The sequence below is a fragment of the Canis aureus genome, chromosome 24, assembly GCF_053574225.1.
Source record: "Canis aureus isolate CA01 chromosome 24, VMU_Caureus_v.1.0, whole genome shotgun sequence".
NCBI lineage: Eukaryota > Metazoa > Chordata > Mammalia > Carnivora > Canidae > Canis > Canis aureus.
The window spans coordinates 7,805,843-7,826,125 of record NC_135634.1 but is presented as its reverse complement, the minus strand read 5'-3'; the positions used below and the strand labels follow the sequence as shown (position 1 = coordinate 7,826,125).

Below are 20,283 nucleotides of genomic sequence, written 5' to 3'. Positions count from 1 at the left end.
ATTTATTTCTAATAAGGCATATACTTGGGCAACAATTTTAAGCAGAGTTCTGAAACCTGAAGACAGTTCTCTGCCTTAAACAGTTGATCAATGCTACATACAGGCTGACTTCAACTAAATTCAGTCCAAGATAGTTGTGTTCTGGTTAACTGCAATAGAAAAAAAAAGATTGAGACTATCACTTCCCAAAAGTGAGTAGCTCTTAAAAAAAAAGGAAGGACAAGCTTTTTTTTCTTTTTTTGGACTAGTAAAAACAACAAGAAAATGTCTTCAAGAATTAAAAACCATTCTTTATGGTTTAGTATCTACTTACTTAAATATTTAGCATGGTATTGTTAAATTTATTTTAACCTGTTCTATGTCTGCTTTTATTCTGGTGGGAAAATATTCCAAGATTAAACAGCAGCTAGCTAACTATCTATTATGCCTTTGCCTTATTGTATAATGTAAACCAATTAGAGAAGATGGGGGCGGGGGGGACTCGGTTGTGACTCACAGTATTTTTATCTGGCCCAGATCAAATATTTTGTGGCATGTGATATTCACATGTGGAATATCACATTCCACAAAAATAAGTATTTCAAATTGAATTACGTTTAAGAAGATTGATGTTTTATGTGAAAATAAGAATTTAGTAATCTCTGCCTGTGGGTACTCCCTAACTAATGCATATAGATTGAGATCTGTCCCTTTCAGATATATGGCCACTTGGAAAAAGAGCCCAGAGGGCTCAGGAGCTGTAGGAACCCTCCCTCCCCTTTCTGATAACAGGGTTTGTGATTTCCTTCCCCTTCTTCCTTCTATCACTGTTGTTTGGTACTGCCTATGTCCCCAGTTTCTCTTCCTACTTCAAACACTTCCTATCTTAGGGGAATGAACCCTATGAGTAATCCCTCTTCCTCACTTCCTCAAGGCACCCCTCCACCAATTCTTCTCAATATGTCCCAAGCTGAGTAACATCTAACCAGCCCCCTCTCCCATTCTGGCCCAGCTCCTTTAATACAGAAAAGCTCCTCTGATGAAAGGTTATTTCTATAAGATGCAGGTACAACTTATGTCAGCCCTCCTTGTACTCGAATATCATAATTAGCATTCATTCGTTCACTCAACAAATATTTTACATCCTATATATAAGACATTATGCTGGACACAAAATACAATGGAATTCTGTGTGATTCTATCTTTCCTATGGACTTTTAAAAGTAAAGAGGAATAATGAGGGCTTAGGAGAGAATAATTTAATCTGAGTTTCCTCCTTACCATTATTAGCAGAAAAACATCATCAACAACAAAAATCTTTGAGAATCTCAAGTTTAGCAAATATTTGTTGGTCCTCTACTATGTCCTGGTCTCTGTGCTGATGCTGGAGATAGTAGTATACTGTAAGACCCTGTGCCATGAAGAGTCTTACACAAGAGTACAGATGAGAAAATACTTAAGAATAAGAGCCATCCTGAACAGAAATAAGGGCATGGCTATGGAAGTGAAGGCAGGCCGACTAATTCCAGAGAGGCCAAGAGAGACATTATGAGGAGCCAGCCCAATACATAACGTGTCTTCCAAGGGCTTCTATAGGCAGGACTTTACAGCTTCCAACTCAGAGGTTTTCTGGGAGGCTCTCCCAATATTCCCTGTTAGAGATACCATCACATTCCATCCTTTCTCATCACCACAAACATACCCTACTGGAATTTTTGACCAAGACAATGGGAGCCACCAGAAGTGAGAAGCCAGAATAAGGCTTGGAAAGTTGAGTAAGGCTGCCAAAATTAGCAAATAAGAATTCAGGATTCCCAGTTAAATTTGAATTTCAGATAAAAGAACAAAGAGTTTTTTTTAATAGAAGTATGTCCCATGCAGTATTTGTAATTGTATTGTCCTGTATTTTATCTGACAACCTTTCAAGTGGGATATCTTTATTTCTATTTAGTCTCATTGGACATCTCAGAAACCAATTCAGAAGTACATTCTCCTACTTGTAGTTCTCAGCTTCTCAAAGCATTGAGACAGTTAGCAGGTGCCTCTGTAGACGTTTATTTTTGTGCTGACACAGATGAAGAGCCTACCTACTTCTCAATCTTCACAGCCAAATTAAATTTGGTCTTTTCTTTTCTTTCTTAAAGATTTTATTTATTTATTCATGAGAGATGGAAAGAGAGAGGCAGAGACATAGGCAGAGGGAGAAGCAGGCTCCATGCAGGAAGTCCGATGCGGGACTTGATCCTGGAACTACGGGATCATACCCTGAGTCAAAGGCAGATGCTCAACCACTGAGCCACCTAGGTGTCCCAAATTTGGTCTTTTCCAATGAAAATGGCAATTTCTTTTACCAAGATTTTCTTCCTTCAAATACCTTTAAAAATTCTTAATTAAAAATGATGAATAATTATATCTCTGTGGTAAAATTATTTATTTATTTTTTATTTTTCATGTCACATTCTCTCATGTATCTCTTCATTCAACTAACAAGTATATGCTCATATTTAAACTATCACTTTAGGGATGCCTGGATGGCTCAGCAGTTTAGCGCCTGCCTTCGGCCCAGGGCATGATCCTGGAGTTCTGGGATCAAGTCCCACATCCAGCTCCTTGCATGGAACCTGCTTCTCCCTCTGCCTGTGTCTCTGCCTCTCTCTCTCTCTGTCTGTCATGAATGAATAAATGAAATCTTAAAAAAAAAAATCCTGAACAAAGACTGGGAACAGTTCTAGTAGTTCAAAGCAAACTGAACATAGCTTGGGAATGTATATGTCTCCCAATAAACTACCACTTGTTCTAGGCTTGTAAAAAAAAAAAAAAAAGAGGTATTTGAAAGCTCCCTTTCTCTTTGTTTAAGGAATGTGTGTCTATGTTCATACACATAGACATACATGATATATATTTTAGGTAAAGTTTGTTCTGAAGGCAATTGGAAGAAAAATCTCCCTTGTTTTGGGAGCTACTTAAGAATCCTTGGGTTTAGTACATAGTTGGTCCTCAGTAAATATTTGTTAAGTAATTCAAGAAATATCAATAGATCCACAATCTTTTAATTTCTCCAGATATTTCTGATTTTATACTCAAAAGATAAACTATCATGACAGTCCGGATTACCACAAATGGATATAAACTGCAGGATAAAGTACATAAGCACATTGTTCATGGCCTTTATCTTTTCCAGACTAGCTCTGCCACTTTCTAGAACAAATTACAGCTTCTCTGAGTCTCACCTGTGAAATGAGGATAATAATGTACTCTGCTTCATTGGACTGTTGTGAATGTTAAATAAGACCATATTTATAAAGCATTTAGAACAGGCACCTATAACTATCTACTACTATGAGCTCTTATATATTAATTGGTTATAAATAATTATACTTACCACTTTTTATTCTTCTAGAAGAGGAAATTAGTTTTTGTATTTGTGAGCCAATTTTGCTGAATTTTTGCTCCATCTTTCATTTTTAGCTGAGCTTGGGGAATAGGGGGGCACTGATTTGCATAGCACAATTAGTTTCAGAAAGACAGAAGGAAATTAATATACAGTAAAAGTTTGCTAATATCACTTAGGCTGAATTTTTATCTCACTGTACCCTTCTCATGTTCAGCCGGATTTGGGCAGGAGGGAACAGTTTTCCACACTACAGTAATCTCAACAACAGGAAATTAACATACAGAGAAAACCGCTTGTACTACTTTTTTAATGTCCTAGGATTTATTTTAACGTTTAATTATAATGTAAGAGGTTACCTGGGTTTTTGCATGGCGTTCATATGCAGAACAAAATCACCCTTTCTGAATGTTGCCCTGCTTTAGTTCTGTATATTTCCTTTAACTAAAGTGCTAATAATTAGTTTCATCTAAAATCTGTCTCAAAGTTTAGTATCAATTCACACCATCTCTAAATAAACTGGTATAAAACATGTTAACATAAGTCTTAATAGGAGAAAGGATTTTATTATGTATCAGTTCTTTCCTTCCCCATTGTCAATGCTTCTACCATCTAAGCAAAGAGAAATTCTGTAAGACTAAGTCTTGTCTATTTTCACCCTCACTAGCATCCGAAAGCATACTGTATAAAAAGGTCAGCTCTTTTTTTCTTTCTACATTTGCTTTGTTTAAATGTCCATTAATACTATGTCCTTTCTGAAAAACTGTTAACAAAGCGTACACTCCTTAAGTCTCTGTATGTAAATAGCAACCGTTCTGCATTTCAGACTGATGTCATTAAGGATTTCACACTGGATAGGATTTTGTTACCTTGTCAAAAATATTTTGCCACTTTAGCATTCTTCTTCCAATAGGAAGATTAGGACAAGAAAAATTTCAATGTTTAATAGACGAACAACTTGTTGATTCCATCAATAGACATGGTTTCCTCTAATTATAAAGGCAAGAATTGATTAATACAGTGCTTATCAAAAGGATTAACTGAAGGAAGATGATATGTAATAGTGAGGACACTGAGCTATGATGTCTTCCAGTTCCTGAGTCTCATTCTAGCACTGCCCTTAGTGAGCTATATAGCATCAGGTTGGTCCCTTAAACTCACTGGGTCTCATTTACTTCATGCAAAGTGAAAGAAACAATAGATACCCTGTTTCTAAAACTGTATGATTTCAGGTAAGTTTGATACTCAACACATGAACTTTTTCAATTTAAGTTGTTTATACAATACCTATTGGTTTTCTTCTTCTTTCCAGAACTGAAATTGGGAAAATGTGGTCACAGCATTTATTTGTGTAAACTCCAACTAAGGCTCAAAAGCCTTAAAAAATAGCTCTTGTCTCAGAAACACCTGTCACACTTTAGACTTATGATATAACTAATCAAACTCAGAAAGATCCATATGTTCCTGGCTTTAACTCTCTATTCCTGTTCATTTCTTTTAATGTAAACAATCAGACAAATCACGTCAGAACACAGGTAAGTGAATGAGTCAAGAATAGTCAGGGGAAAACATTTAAAGCATTATACCAAGCAGCTGGGGAAAATGTGTAAACTTTACATATTTGCAAGAGCACAAAATTTGCTCCAAATGGATCATTCATCACAAAGGCAGGGGTTGGGTAAATAGAGTAAATAGAGAATTATAATGAAGGCTAAGTAGGACCCTGGTTGACTACCCACACATACCCTTTAAATACACCTACATCTGTGCATGAATTGGCCATTATTAGCTCTCACTTATGTTAATCCAGTAGAGATCTTGTGATAGATCTACAGTTGCTCAGTAGTAATGTTTTGCACCAGAAATACTAAGTGCTTGACTCATGCCTTTGAAGTTGTTTCATAACTCAGAATAAAAATGACCCTAGGAAGGCAATATCTTCTGCCTTCAAATTGACTTTCTCTTGCTTGACCTTTTATTGTAAAAAATCAACTACCTCTTTGTTGGGATGCTGTGCTAATTAATTACTCAAAGTTTTATGTAATCCTTTCAAATGCAAACCAACCAGAACAATCAGAATTTCCATTAAGCTGTCTACAGAGGGCACATGTTCATAGCAGTACACAACCAATGTGACTCGATAGGCTAAAGATAATTTGTGGTACAGTTTTACAACTAAAAATAAATCACAGAACAGAAAGACCAGAATGTGAGAAAGTAAGAGAATCAGAATTGTTAATAGAGATATTATTAGTGGATTTCTTGGCTTATAAATTATCTAAGTAATGCAGTTCAGAAATAATGAAGAAACTACTATCTCTTTCATTTTACCATCCTACAAATATTCACTAGCTTTTTTTATTCACTACTGTCATATTAATGATGCATCTAAGTAGAGCAAGATCAACAGAAGTCATGCTTCAGGGAACATTCAGAATTTTTATAAACATCCTTACTTCCCTGAAAATTCATTCTTTCAGAGTTACTTTCTATTTCCCATCTGTCTTTGATCATGGGACAGCCCATAGCCAAACACAAGGATTTAAACTTTCATCTGATTGTCCCACAAATAATTTCTCATCTCTTTCTTGTCATACAAGAGGAATTAACTTTCAAAGCCTCCCTGTGGAAGTTGCCAAAATTCTAAATCTAGGGACAGTGATGGGAAATTTTCAGTACAGTGTTTTGAAACCTCTTTTATATATCTTAGTAGAGTTCAAGCCTGAAAATGTTTACAATTATATGTGAAGTTCCTCATTCCCATTGGACTTGTCCCAAGTAACTTTAAAGCAAAGTTAATTTAGATTTAGCTAGATTGTATAATAAATTTAAGTAAAGTGATAAATCATTAATTAAGCATCATTTAAGAACTCAATTACACTGAAAATATAAATATGGACCAGACGCCATTTAAAGTAGGGATATAAAAATAGTTTATCAAAGGATACTAACAAAAGAGTGAAAAGGCAACATACATAATGGGAGAAATATGAGTAAATCATATATCTGATAAGGAGTTAATACCCAGGATATACAAAGAACACCTACAATTCAACAACAACAAAAAAGAAACAACCTGATTGAAAATGGGCAAAAGACTTGAACAGACATTTCTCCGAAGAAGACATCCAAATAGCCAATAAGCGCATGGGAAGATGCTCAACATCACTAATCACTAGGGAAATGCAAATCAAAACCACAAGGACATACCATCTCATAACTATCCCATTAGAATGGCTATTACAAAACAAAACATAACAAAAAACCCACCCAAAACAGAAAAAAAACAAACAAGTGTTGGTGAAGATGTAGCGAACTGGAATCCTTATGCACTGCTGGTGGAAATATAAAACGATACAACTGCAATGGAAAATAGTATGGAGAGTTCTCAAAAAATGAAGGAGTAGCATTACCATATGACCCAGCAATCTCACTTCTGGGTGTACGCCCAACTGACATCAGGGACTTAAACAGATGTTTTTATATCCATGTTCATAACAGTATTATTCACAATAGTCAAAAAGTGGAAGCATCTTAGATGCTTATTGATGGATGAGTGGATAAAGAAACTGCAGTATATATGTACTACGGAATATTAACTGACCTCAAAAAGGAAGAAAATTCTGATACAGGCTGCAACACAGATAAACTCTGAAGACATCAGGCTAAGTGAAATAAGCCAGACACAAAAGGACAAATGCTGTATGATTCTATATATATGAGGTATATACAGTAGTCAAATTCAGAGATGGAAAGTAGAATGGTAGTTGCCATGGTTTGCAGGAAGAGAGGAAAGAGAAGTTGATGTTTAATGAGTATGAGTTTCAGTTTGAAAGAGTAAAAACTATTCTGGAGGTGGATGGTGGTGGTTGCACAACAATATAAATCTACTTAAACAGACAGACCTGTACACACAAAAATGATTAAAATTGTAAATGTTATATTATGTATCTTTTATCACAAGAAAAAAAGATAGTCCCTGCTTACATTGGGCTTATAGTATAGTGGGGAATGCAGATGTATGTAAACTTAGTACCTAAATAACTGTAACATAAGGTAAGTGAGATAGTAGTAAGAGTAGAAATTAAACACTATGGTGCTCACAGAATGCAAAGATAGTAGTTGCTTCAGAAAAGGTTTTGTAGAGTATGTAGTGGCTGAGGTTTACCTTTGGAAGATTAATACAATTACAATAAGGAGAGAAGGTAGGAAGAGGTATCCTATAAAAAGAGACCAGTATGAACAAAGCATGCAAGTGAAACTCTGGGGGTGTGATTTTGGAACTGTGATTCTTCCCAGTTAGGTTAAAGTTAGAGCAGTGCTTCTCAAATTTCAATGTGTATACAGATCACTCAGGAATCCTGTTACAATGTAGATTATAATTCTACAGGTCTAATGACGGAGTCCAAGAGTCTTTAGTTCTAATAAGCTCCCAGGTGACACCAATTTTGCTTTGAGTGGCTCAGGTCTCTAACATGTATACCTACGAATGTCAATTAGTTCAAGGTTGAGAACTTTAAAAACCCGAAGTCTGCATTTACTTCAAAGTTAATAGAGAACTTACAGAACTCTTCTGGGTAGGGATATATTACTGTAGTCATTCCTTAGGAAGATTAATCTGGCAGCCACATGTACTGGAAATAGAATGGCCAATGACAGACACTGCAGAGACTGGTTAGGGATCAACCAGGCCAGTCAAGGAATTATTAGTAGTAACCAGGCTAGATGTGGTGAAGCCTGAAACAGTCAAGTGAAAGAAAGTGAGGGTGCAAAGAGGAGAAGCTCAAAGGCAGACAAGATACACGTCTTGGTAGCTGACTTGTAGGGGAACATATGAGGAGGAAAAGTAAAAAATAATAATAATAATAATGCCAATGATTAGAATAAGCACTCAACCAGGTTTTCCACAGACTTCCCAAATTTATGACTAGTGTCCCAGCATAATAATTAATAGTGCCCCTTTCACACTAAAAATTAATAGTGCCTCTTTCCACTCAGTTTAGGTGATAAATAATACAGTCACCCAAGCTTTAAGCAGAGGTGACCGCAAGGATGCAGAGGAGAGTTAGGCTGGTTTGCAGTGGGTACAGATGGGGTGATACTCATTCATTCATTCATCCAATATCTACCAGATGTCAGCTATATGCCAGGCGTTATTCTAAGTGCTGAGGATATCTAAGTTTAAGTAAAAATGAAAACACGCAAAAGGGTTGTCCTAATACAGTTTATGATTTAGAGAAGATTTACATATTCCAGAAGAAGGGGTTGAGGAAGAGATGGAAAAGGAATAAGTTGAAGGTGTCATAAAGACATATTGCCAGGGGCAATGCCAAACATAGAATCAAAAATGGGGGATTCTAATTCAAAAGGCAGGTGGAGGCAGGTTTAGCTATAGATTTGGTCTTTATGGAGGATAAAGCTTTGTGATTGAGATGCTTCCCTGATGGGAGAGACCATGGGCAGTGCCTGCACTAAGGAAACACAGGGAGGAGCCAATGAGCTCACGAAGGAGCAATCAGAGAGGTAAAGGAAGTACCAAGGTACTGCTCTACTATAGAAGCCAGGGAACCAGGGTGGTCATGGGCCCTCCAGGAAACAATACCAAATGTTGTTAAAAGGTCAAGGAGACAGTTCTGGGACAGGTGGCCACCGTGGAGAAGGGGCTGCTAGCTTGAGGAAACAATGCAGTGGGCCATGGGCGGTTGTCCAGTAGGATGCTACATGGTATTGTGCGTATGAGAAAAAGTACTGAGACTCTTAACGGGTTCAGCTTATAATTTACAGCCATGACTTATTTCTCATTGCCACTTTATTGTTATTAAAAATGACCTTTTTGTTGTTGTTATTCCTGAAGATTTGGAATAAAATCAAGCAAAAGCCCTAAGCATCTTAATTTTTATCAATAACCAGTGCATCATTTTTCTCAAAAGATTACTCTGAGAACGGGTTATAAATGGTACGTATGTGCTTTAAAGATCTAAAGTAGCAAACAAGAATCATCTTCTGGTAAAAACATTTAATTTTACTTTATGTCTTCTTTCTGATTTGAGGGGACATTTGAGAAGAAAGACTACACACAGAAGTGTGTGTGAACTTAAGGACACCAAGTGAAAAATACTGGGCTTTCTCTGAACGACAAAAACAAAGTTATCTATTCAGAGGTTATCTATCTTTTTACAGTCAGTGCTAAGGCTCTTAGTATGCATATTAAGTCTAGTAGTTCTGCATGACAACAGAAAAAAATGTTACATTAGTCTCATGGAGTTACATGAAATTTAACAGAGGATTTAAATCACTCTCACTCTGACCTCCTCCCTCTTATGTTAGCCTCCTCCTCCTGCACACTCCCACCCCCAACTCACAGAAGATGAGAATGCATCCTATTTGTAATACTTTCAGGGAAGACTACAATATCCCTGAAAAATCCATATCAGAATTGAAAACCCTAATTTAGAGCAGGAAAGTACGTGATTACTTTCCGTGGTTATCATGTAGTTCTTTTATATTTTGTTTTTTTCTTTTTTCTGGTCCAGGGAATGAGGCTGGGGGGTTAGTTTTTTACCCAGCACAGAAAATCGAAATTGACTGGATGGGTAAATCAGTAATAACACATCTAAAAACCAAATGAACAAAGTCCTGTTATTAAAGCCATTCTCAATAGCCAATACAATTCTGGTAGGAATGTTTGGTAAATTTTAGTGGCTGAATGAGTATTTTTATAGTGCTGGAACAATGATGGTGCTGGTTATTGTTGTTGAATGAAGCAGTTGAGCAAAGCTTTATTTTAATAGGGGGAAGCCAGTGTCTGGCTCTAGGTCCCTGGGGGAGGGTGACTCAAGACCTTCCATGCCTATCATACTTGTGATTCATGGAGGATGTTAGCCAGTGGTGTCTGCAGGGAAGTGAACAGTTTAATTTGGGGAATGTGTGGGTCGGCATGGCATTCCAAGCCATGCTCTATACTCAGCACTCTAGTATAGACCACCAGACTTAGCTTCCAGCACCAGCTTAGCCTCCACTCCTGCCATATGTTGAGCTCATCACCCTAAACATACCAAATACATGTCAACTTCCGTCCTCTCTGCTTTACACTTGCCTAAATCTTACCTTCCAAGGCCCACCTGAAACTCTACCTCTTCTATAATATTTTTATCCCAATGACAGTGGTTCTCAGGAATAATTTCATGCTCTGAAAACCTGTGTTAATTATTTAAAATGTACATTTGATACTCAGTATACACTATGCCCATTGTCATTTATTTGTGCCATCACCCAGCTGGACTGCAAAACTAGATCTGGTTTTCTTTACAGAGTTCCTATGAGAATCAAATAATATATATTTTAAAGACTTTGTAAAATAGTACAAATAAAAAATATGTCCTATAGTAATTTTTCCCCTGACATTTACAGAATTTTTCATAAAAGCTTTACAACAATGTCTAAAAATTGAGAAATAAGGTCATTTTACAATCAAATGAGATCATTTTGGTTGGGCAAATTATAATCATTACCGAATGCAAATTATAACCTCATATTTGCTCAGGTAACTCCTTTATTGATATGATCCTCATCTCTGATTTGACATTTAATAGAATTTAGAAAGGGTAGATGTTTTCCCTTGTATAATATAGCGCTTATGTTCCCTTACTGGGAAGGTTTGGGAAAGACACTATATTATCAAAATAAATAGAATAAATGCAGAAATAGATATAAATATAGATTAAGATTAAAGCAACAGCCCCAGAATTGGACAATATGAACATCTTCTTTTTACAGATGACAAAGCAAAAGACAAAATGGTTCAGGTCACAGAGCTGATGAAGAGCTAGGATTGAAACCAAGCATTTTGATCCCAGAGTTCAAACATTTTGTCACTTTGCTGAGATAGTCCTTACATCAGCAGGGGTAGCAGCAAGTGGCTGAGCAACATTCAATTCCATTTAATTCAAGCACCATTTATTGGCCATTTACTAAATGCCAGGATCTATGCTAAGTGCTAAGAATGAAAAATGAGTATGTTAAGATCCCTGTGCTCAAGGACAATGTTACCATATGACTCATAGAAATACATAATTTTAATACTTTATAAGTGCAATAAAAAATGCATGTAAAGATAAGTTGTGTTCCTCATCAGAGAGGTTTTTTTATGGTCTGATTTGTTTTATTTAAAAGTAGAGAATATCTTTATTACACATATGGATGCACACACAAATTCAAGTTCATGCACTCAGTATAGATATTTCGTTTGTGTGCTGGATGCTGTGTCAGGTAAGACTGTATACAAACTGGAGTACTGTCTCTGTCATTTCAGAAGCAAGAAATTCAGCCTGGCGAAGGCAGAAGCAGGGAAGGGTCAGAGAAACCGATAAATAAGAATATAATGGTGAAAATGTTTTAACAGAAGGAAGAACAAAGTGCCAGAGAAGATATTTGAGCTAGATTTTTAAGACTGAACAGACTCTTGACAAGCAGAAGTGGGGCCAGGAGCAAAGGGAAGTAACAGGTGGGGACCAACGGCTTTCCAGCAGAGGGGACTATGGAAGATACGGACAGAAGAAAAGGAGGTGTTTTCAGGGCAAGGGAGAAGTTCATTGTGGCTACAGCATAAAGTACATGTGCTGGGGCAGGGGAAATGGAAGAAAAAAATGGACTGAGTCCAGACAGTGAATGGTCTTATCTGCTCAGCTCAGAACTATAGATATAATTACAAAGGCAACAAAGTGGCAATAAATTCTAGAACCAAAAAATAGTAATGACTTTTTTCCTAATTTTAGATCACCTATATGAGTGGTATATAGGAAATATTTGGTTCTGAGGAATTGTGTATTTCAAGGAGAAAAAAAGATGCTCCAAAAAAGAAAAAGTTTGGGCAATGTCAAATATTATTACCTTACAAGAGTTTTACAATTTATATTAATAAAAAATATTAAGTACTTTATCAGTTGGGCAGTAAGAAAATCTGTTTTTAGCTTTGTTTCACCTAGCCTCTGTTAAACGTAATTCACTAAACTTTTTTTGATGTGTCCTTCCCACAGAACACCTATTAAATACCTCACAGTTAGCCTATGTTCATTCTCAATAAGGGTGTGACCCAGGAGTGTCCCTATACATAGGGATTATGCGTCACTTCCTCAGAAAATCATTCATGAGGAAATACTTATGGAATTTTAGAAATTGTAATTCCTCAATTACATGATATTAAGGATCTCCCTTTATTTTTTAAGATTTTATTTATTTATTCATGAGAGACACAGAGAGGCGGAGACACAGGCAGAGGGAGACGCAGGCTCCCCAAGGGGAGCTCGATGTGGAACCTGATACCAGGATCCTGGGATCATGCCCTGAGCCGAAAGCAGATGCTCGACCACTGAGCCACCCAGGCATCCTAAGGATTTCCTTTTAAATTTCCCTCCATTGTATTCATTACTTCTGTGGAATATAAGAAATTTATTTCTCAACATGGTTTTATACAATAATACACCAAAGTCAAAATACCATCCAGTAGTTTCCCACAACTATTCCCTCTAACGGGCCTTATCCTTTCAGTTTCCAACATAGAAAGAATAGACATTTCTATGGCCACAGAGGACAGCAGTGGCCACATCAAACTCCTTAAGCATGCAGATCTTCCCAGCCCCGAGTGCGAGTGCAAAGATCCAAGACCAGGCTGCTCTGCAGAAGCATAATTGCAGCATGTCAAATCTTATGGACACTAAGTCATGTGGATAGAATGTTCTTAGTGGAATTATCTGAAGTTCTGGGTTCTCTTGGGTAACCTCAGGTCATTTACCCTACACGTTAATTTTTCTTTCTTCTGAGCAAGTCAGGTCTCAAGTGAAACTAATCACGTTACTAAACTTGTGCCCTGCTCGCTGGTGTCTCAGGGCTTTCACAGAACTGCCTGTTGCCCCTTACAACTTCTCCTTCTACCCCTATCTCCTCGAAGGTATCTCCTCTTCAGGCCTCTGCTGAAATGTCACTTCTCCTACCACCCTCCCCAGACTGGGAAGGTCACTGTTGTTAACTCTTGGAATACTATTTGTCCTTTCCTGCGGAGCACTGACATGAGCTGTAATGTGAAATTTATCTGTGTGGCTATTGGTTTATCATTGGTCCTCTCAGTAGACCATGAGCTCTGTGAAGCCAAGGGCTCTGTTTCTGTTCAGTGTTGTACTGTAGCATCTAGCACACAAATGTTAAATAAACATGGATAAAAGAACACCAAAAATTCATAATTTCAGAGAATGGAAACAGACTCTTCATGAATTTGCTACAGCCTAGACCTGATTCCTAGAATTCAGTATCTTTTTGAAATTATAAAGAAATGCTATCTCACTGATAACAGTTTATTGATATAATAGCTTCATTTTCTTAATTATAAAAAAGTATTAGTGGAATGCCCGGATGGCTCAGTCAGTTAAGTGTCCAACTATTGACTTTGGCTCAGGTCATGATCCCAGGGTTGTGACATGTAGCCCCATGTTGGGCTCCATGCTCACTGGGGAATCTGCTAGAGATTCTTTCTCTCCCTCTGCCCCTCCCCACCTCACACTCTCTCTTTCTCTCTCAAATAAATAAATTTTAAAAAGTACTAGCTATTAATATTTAGTGAACAGCTTAAACTCATTTCCCTTTCATTTTATCCCATGAAGTCTAGCTTCTAGGGAGTATTTTCTCTTCATGTGAAATAGAATTCTTCACGCTGGCATTCATACACTTCAAATACTTCTGGCTTCATGTTTTCTATTCGCCATCACTTTACTACACTATGCCATAGTTGGTTCTTTTGAATATGCTCTGTAAATCACTCTCCCCTATTACTGTTATGATTCCTGTGGATCCAAACTTCATCCAATTTATCAGTCCACTTGTGGCACTGGAGCACTAAACGCAACAGAATTCTTCATGTTTAGTTTCCAACATATCTGGTCTGGGCTGGACTGTTGAGTGATAACTCATTGGATCTTCCATTATAATAATGAAAAAAATCCAGGAAATCAAACTTTCAGAATGTATTTAGATTCCTTCACAAGACACTTAATATTTCTCCCATATTTCCTTTAGGTTGTTCCACAGAAATATCACACGGGTGGCATAATGCTTGCTTGGAGGTTGAGTTCCCATGGAATGCCATACACTGAGGGGACTCTAGCAACCACCAGTGGAAACAGCATGCCATTAGTGCTTGATTTGAAAAAAGAAAACCGTACATCCTCTTTCTAATCATCCTCCTGTCCCACTTGCCTGGTAATTTTGTCTTTTGTGAGCTTGTTTTCTCATCAGAGATTATTTCCACTGGTGGTGGTGGGGGATGCAGTTTGGACAGCTAAATGTATATGGCAAGCAGCTCGTTCAAGGGCACACTATTAGATGATTAATTTGACCTGACAGACCAAGACAACATAGAGGCTGGAGTTCGAACTTTGACTTATTTGCTTCTATTTAATGTGTCACCTATGAGATAAATGAGCCCTGGAAGAAGAACTTGGCTGGCGTACCCAGCTCTAAAGCAAAGATGATGAAGGCCTTAAGAACAGTTATCTTGTACAATATGGTCCAATCACAGACCATCTTCAGATGAAACGAACTATGAGGTTGCCTTCAAATAAAAACATTTTAAATCTCATAGCAATAATTGCAACTAGATGACCCTTCCTCCAGCTTCAATCCTAGTTGTTTACCACTTTGTAATGATTGAAGGGCAATGCTTCTCTTCAGTTTACTAAACCAATGTTTAAAGCACTGGATTGCTGCCAGCCAAACCAAGAATCAGGGAGGCAGACAGCTAAATCAAATCATATAAAACCACTTGTCATGGCTTTTTAAACACGGACCAATCAATACTTTAATACTACTTAAGAGTATGCTGAATCCATTGGCCTGCAAAAGCAAATGTTTTTGAATAAAATGAATTGATATTAATAAACTGCAAAGAACTTTAAAAGTCTACCAGTTAGTACTATAGCACAAGAGTAAGTAAGCCTGTAAGTATAACAGTACAATAGTGATTTAGCACAAAGATCTATGTTAAAATATATGTTGTAAAATAACACCTCAAAGTATTGGAACTATCTTGATGGAGAGTCAATCATACCATTGTCCACAGGGATGTAGTCCTCAAATTCTTTAATCCTTTTATCCCCTGGGGCACTCATTTTTTGCCTCTGCTTAATCATTACTCTGCCCTCAAAGAGTTTGCTGCGCTGAGGAAAGAGCAAATTCGTTAAATATGCTCATGATTCCATGGGAAGACCTGAAATAGTGAACTGTAACAGAGGGCGGGTGACCTACATGTGAAAACCAAAACGATGGCAGAAAAGAGAGACTCAAAAAACCATATAGGACCCTCTTCCCAAATCATGTCTGACTTGATAACAGTTCCAATTTCTCTGGTGCCCAAGCATCCAATGTGCCAGCAAATCTTGGATTTTTTACTTTGGAAAAAAAGAATCTAAAAAGCAGGAAAAGGATATATGTCTTGAATATGTCCACAGAGTAGCAGATTAGGAAAGTTCTGGAGAAGAAAAAAAAAGGCAAAGGCTTACTTGGGTTCAAGAATAAAATTGCTCTAAAATTTAGGAGAGCAGGGGATCTCTGGGTGGCTCAGTGGTTTGGTGCCGCCTTCGGCCCGGGGTGTGATCCTGGAGTCCTGGGATCAAGTCCCGCATCGGGCTCCCTGCATGGAGCCTGCTTCTCCCTCTGCCTGTGTCTCTGCCTCTCTCTCTCTCTGTGTCTCTCATGAATAAATAAAATAAAATCTTTTAAAAAAATAAAATAAAATTTAGGAGAGCAGAAGTCAGAGGAACTGGCAGCTGTAAGGGAGAGTATTCACCTGAAATGGTCAAAAAATGGAGGACAGAATTTTGACCTGTTAAGAGCAGAGATAATAGTAAACTAGAAGGGGAACTGGAGATAACTTTTAAAATTGAATTTATGGTAAATAATATCTTGAGTCAAATTGAGTCATATGACTGAATTTGTAATGATTTCCTCATGTGCATTTATTTTTTCATTTGTCAGTTCATTATTTGTTATATTTAGGTCAGCTGAATTCAACTGCATGAAACAGCAGCTTCCCTTCCTTTTTCAGCATTTGGCCTTCAAAACCTCTGTTAACCATTTCTTCCTCATTCTTCAGATGAAATCTGAAGTACCATGGCTCTTCGGATCACACAGCTGATTTAAAGTAATTTGGTCACCTTGAGTGACCAGAAGAACAATGTCATTTTAGCAACTGAAATATCCAGTCCACTGTCATTATAAAAAGCTTCAAATCTGATCCCAAATGAAAGCTTTTCTGTTTCCCAGCCTTGGTTTTCAGCCTTCCTTTTATACCTCTTTCCCCTCTCATTGGAACACCCTGGTCTCCTGAGGGGTTGCAATGGGTGGAAGGGGCCTGAGGCCACAACAACAAAAGCTCTTCTGTGATGAACTAGCTGGTCAGATGAGATCCTATCTACACCCTCTGGATGTGGCAGATTCCCATTGCCGATCTTTTTCCAGGAGGTCACATGCTGGATTTCTTTCTCAGCCCTGGACATCTGGTGGCCTACCCCCTCTATCTCAATCAGTTTCCCCTGCAAGTAGTTCTCATGCTGACTTTTTGTGTAGGAGTCACATCTGGCCCAGGACAAGGGACCTGCACCTGCTGCCATCAGTGGAGAACAGTTCTCTCCCAGATCTCTTTTTGTTCTACTATTGTGGCAGGCAGTTCAAAGCACAGCCTTTTGCCTTTTTTTCCCTTAGAAAGGAATTAGGCACTATTTTCTGGACCTTGTTAAAGTCCAGAGAATATCAGTCAACTTCTCGGGTACTGTCATGCAGTGCAGTCCTAGGAGTCCCCCTATTTGACTTAAAGTGAGAGAGAAACAGCATATTGACCACTCCACCAATAACAGAGCTGCCTTCTTTACTCTTCAATTTCAACCCCTTTAAAAATTTGAGGTGGATGATGTGCTGAGAAGAAAACAGAATTTTGACTACCCTCTTTGCAAATCCTGCATAGCATCTTGGTTTGGAATTGGGGTAGGGAGTGGAGGGGCATGGCACCTAATGTTTTGATCTCCATAGCAGGGAATCTCAGCTGAGATGGACTAAAATGGTTCTACCTTATCATGGAGTGATAATCAAGAAACATCTAACTAAATAGTGCCCATTTTATGCAGGACTCTGCTCTAGGTGATAGAGAATCAAAATGAAAAGACATGGTCACCTGTCTTGAGGAACTCACAGTGGAGAGAACATTGTCCTTTTTGCCACACTCTGTGTTTAGTTGGTCTTTATTCTCGAAGCACCTGAGTGTTTACTGGGCTATGAGGGTAGAAAAAGGAGACTCACAAGTGTGGGAGACTGAGGGGGTGCATTTCTATAAGGCTGGGCCTGCCACATAGAGTTTCTCATCCCCTGCCAAGAGAAATGCCAAAATCAGAGGTGAGAAGAGCCAATGGAGTTGGAAGCCAGGGGCCAAGAAGCCTCAAAGGACATCTATTAGGTTGCAGAAGACTAAGAACTGGAAACCAATATCAAGGCTGGATTCTGAGAACTCCAGGAGAATTGAACAACTATAGCCAGGTTGAGAGAACAGGCAAAGATCAAGAGTAGTTGCCTAGAAGAGACCATTGTTTGTGGCTTGGCTTCACTTCCAAAAGAGACATAGTACTGGAGTGGGTTGCCAGAGTTAAGGGGCAGCTATAACCACAGGGCTGAGTCCTGCAGGAGGACCTCTGTGTGGGTTGGAAGGAGCTCTTCAGCCCATGTGGTTGTTGGTTGAAGTCTATAGAGATGGGGCACAGGCTGAGCACTCCCAATAGGGGGAGCTGCTTAAGAAGATGCAGAAGCTCAAATTCTACCGGTGAGAATCCTGCTTTCCTCTTGAGTTACTTTATTTAAATTCTACCCTTTCTTCAGAACTCACTTAAGTTGTATCTCTTCTAGAGCCTCATTGTGTTCTCTGTTTCCTTTGAACTGTAAGAGGAATTTGGAAATCAGTAGCATGCTGTTCTGCATTGCCAATTCATTCTTTGACTTGGTGAAGCACAGGGACCTGAAATAACCCACTTGGTCCCCTGCTCTGCAGTCTGGCAGCTGCACCCACGTCACTCACACTGGCAGGCTAAGATCTGGCATAACCTTTTGACATCAATCCTCATACTGATAGCCTTATGGCAGACATTTAACATTGTGTTGGGTTTGCTGCTGGTGATTTTGGTGTCCCAAGACCCCTGTACCTTGCTGGCTCTTCATATTTTTGCCTCATATATCAGGCCTTCAGAGTGTAGAGATCCTGCTAAGATAATGCTTGATACATCAGGTATACATAACCGGCATTTAAGGAAGAATGACTCCACTAGTCAAATAATTCTGGGAGGAAAAAGGGTCCTTTCTTCCCTGACTTCGCATGCTATAGTAGAAGGAACTCTAGTGAAGGAAGGCTGAGGAGCTTTCTGGTAAAAGAGGCAGGGTTGCTTCTCACCACATCCTGTCCATCACCTACCACTTTTAGCTCTTTATTTTCTTGTCATATGATAATAAAATGTGTATGAACATCTTTCACCTGTCATAAACTATAGAGAACAAAAAAAAACTGTTCTATTAATTCACTTGAAAATTAATCATTCTCTGATATTCAAGTTGATTTTATTTATCTTCATTTATATTGTTTTAAAAAAGATTTTATTTATTTGAGAGAGAGAGCGAGAGCACACATGAGCAGGGGAAGGGGCAGAGAGAGAGGGAGGGAGAAGCAGGTTCCCTGCTGAGCAGGGAGCCTGACGCAGGGCTGGATCCCAGAACCCTGAGATCAGGACCTGAGCCCCAGGCAGATGCTTGACTGACTGAGCCACCCAGGTACCACCATTTATATTTTTCAAATGTAAAATAATTTGGCATTAATGCTTAGAAGGCAAGACTGTCCTGTACCTTTGATCTCAATACCTTCACAAGAGCTGCCATCTTGCGTTCCCGTGTGTGTGTGCCTAACCTCAGCTGGTCTGCCCAAGACCCCCTGAGCGCCAACCCTAGTCCCCCGCGCAGTCCCATTTGCACTCCAATAAGATGAAAGAAACTATCATGAACCAGGAGAAACTCGCCAAACTGCAAGCACAAGTGCGCATTGGTGGGAAAGGAACTGCTCATGGAAAGAAGGTGGTTCATAGAACAGCTACAGCAGATGATAAAAAACTTCAGTTCTCCTTAAAGAAATTAGGGGTAAACAATATCTCTAGTATTGAAGAAGTGAATATGTTCACAAACCAAGGAACAGTGATCCATTCTAACAACCCTAAAGTTCAGGCAACACTGGCAGCGAACACTTTCACCATTACAGGCCATGCTGAGACAAAGCAGCTGACAGAAATGCTACCCAGTATCTTAAACCAGCTTGGTTCAGACAGTCTGACTAGTTTAAGAAGACTGGCTGAAGCTCTGCCCAAACAATCCGTGGATGGAAAAGCACCACTTGCTACCGAAGAGGATGATGATGATGAAGTATCAGATCTTGTGGAGAATTTGATGAAGCTTCCAAGAATGAAGCAAACTGAATTGAGTCAACTTCTGAAGAAGATAAAACTTGAAGAAGTTACTGGGAGCTGCTATTTTATATTATGACTGCTTTTTAAAATTTTGTTCATGGATCTGATAAAATATAGCTCTCTAATATTTTTAAGCCCAAGCCCTTTGGACACTGCAGCTCTTTTCAGTTTTTGCTTATACACAATTCATTCTTTGCAGCTAATTAAGCTGAAGAAGCTTGAGAATAAAGTTTGAAACAAGGTTAATAAAGTTCTTTGCCTAGGAAAAAAATAACTTCACAAATCTGGTTGTAATTTAAAAATTTTTTAAAAGATTTTACTTATTTATTTATTTGAGGTGGAGGTGGGAAGGGCAGAGGGAGAAGGAGAGAATCTCAAGCAGAC

General features: G+C 38.4%; 1 protein-coding gene and 1 pseudogene across 17 annotated transcripts in view; one reads left to right on the top strand and one right to left on the bottom strand.

Annotated features, from left to right (window-relative positions):
- Positions 1-20,283, bottom strand: part of STARD13 (StAR related lipid transfer domain containing 13) — a 514,444-nt gene that overhangs the window by 244,992 nt on the left and 249,169 nt on the right. The gene's annotated exons all lie outside the window — the stretch shown is intronic.
- Positions 19,319-20,138, top strand: LOC144296434 (transcription factor BTF3 pseudogene; annotated as a pseudogene).